The following is a 1,910-nucleotide window of genomic DNA, read 5'->3' as shown; positions in this document are numbered from 1 at the left end:
GCTGAACAGGCGGACTGGAAAACTACGTGACGGAGAATGAGAGAAAGAGAGAGGGGAGAGTACCGGGAGAGAGAGGAGGGAGGGAGAGAGAGAGAAAGAGAGAGGGGGGGGTGTGTGCGCGCGAGGGGTGCGGAGGGAAGAAGGTAGGTGGTGGTGGGGGGGTTCGTCTATTTTGGAACGGACTCTGTCAGTGCAGGGCAATCTGTCGCGCGCCAGTGACAGGGCGCGCCCCCGGGGTCAGCGGTCAGCGGTCACGGGTCACTGTGCCGTTTGCTATAGACGCCTATATGAAGAGGAAGCGGAGCGTGCGACTGGGCACGGAAAGTTCTCATAACAGCTAATTTAATTATAAATGTCCCCACTCATGCTGCCTTCAAGTGCTGCTCGTTACTTCTGGAGAGTGGAAGTCGAAAATAAGAACAACATTGAACCTGTAGCAAAAGATTTTTGATGGTTGTCGTTTTAGAAATCAAATTGTAATTATTCTATTTACATAAAATGCCTAACATAAAATAATTAAATGCGAAATTGCTTAATTTGTTGACACGACTTCCCTGTCCATTTCCCCCTCTAGATTTGCTTCCTAAATGCCTCATATTGGCACTTCGGGTATCATAGAAAATTACGACTTTTACTAGTATTTACCTGGATTATTTATTTATTATTTATTTTTGACAGCACTTGAAGGCAACATCATAAGGTATCTGTCACTTAGCAACCACTTCATGGCTGCTGTTCAAGGCCTGCATTGATGTGGGGAAATATATTTCAATCATTGTCAGTATCGATTTAAAATAAGAGATTTGCTGAACATTTGCATTCTGTCTTTTTAAATGCAATGGGTTTATCACTGCCATTTTATGAAAGTAAGCCACTCGTGCAGTTCTAAAAATCCCATAAAGCACAGCCTCTTGTGGCTTATTGCTTAAAATCAAAACTTGTCTTGTTGTGCACTTCCTAAATGTGAGCAGTGGTAGGCTCAGGGTATAAAGTATGACGGTCAAAACATCTTTATCCCATAGAGCTCCTTGCTGAAGTTGTTGTTCCTCCATTCTTCCTGTGGAGGTCAGCAAACTGAGCACACACTCAACTCATCAAATTAACCCCAACTAAATGAATCAATTCACTGAGGGGAGAAGGGGCTAGATTATAAATGTTCTTGTAAATTAACCATACAGATAAAAACTTAAATACTTGAAGCTGGCCAGTTTAAATGTGGTGAGTATTTTGCAATGGTGTTAGTGTTGAGATTTGTTATTGAGGATTTTCAAGGTGCTCTTGGAGATGGAGGGGAGGGGCTCGATGGTTGTCATGTTGGGTTGAGACTGGCTTGTGATGCAAGGCAAGATGAAAAAAAAAACAAAAAAAAAACACCATTCTAAACATAGCTAGTGTTGAGTGAGTCTCAAATTGTAACATGTTCGTCATCTTCTAAATATGTTTCAGTTGGAATTTCAACTCTAATCTCAGAATTCTGACTTTAAATCAGAATTCTGACTTTAATCTCAGAATTCTGACTTTATTCTCAGAATTCTGACTTTAAACTCAGAACTCAAATACATTTTTTACATGTGGCCCTAATCCTCTTCCGTACTTGTAAGTATGTAATCTGTCTGATATTATTACAGCATTATATTTTCGTCTGTGCTGATTTTTAAAATGGCAAGGTAGGTTAGGCCTAGTTGTTTTGCAGCTAAACTTAAACTTAATTCTTCACCATATTGGATGGCTTGCATCTTGTCTGAAACGTTTCTTTGCATGGCTCATTATCCTACCGTAATGGAACAGGTACTGTGCTGGCTTTTTGTATGTACTTTATAATTAACATCTTTTCAAGCTAAAGCCAGTCAGTGTTGTAGCAGGGCTTGGAGAAAAAACACACTTGGCTCTTAAAAAGGACGCACCGCAAA

This window comes from Centroberyx gerrardi, chromosome 11, assembly GCF_048128805.1.
Source record: "Centroberyx gerrardi isolate f3 chromosome 11, fCenGer3.hap1.cur.20231027, whole genome shotgun sequence".
Lineage (NCBI taxonomy): Eukaryota > Metazoa > Chordata > Actinopteri > Beryciformes > Berycidae > Centroberyx > Centroberyx gerrardi.
This window is presented reverse-complemented; position numbering follows the sequence as displayed.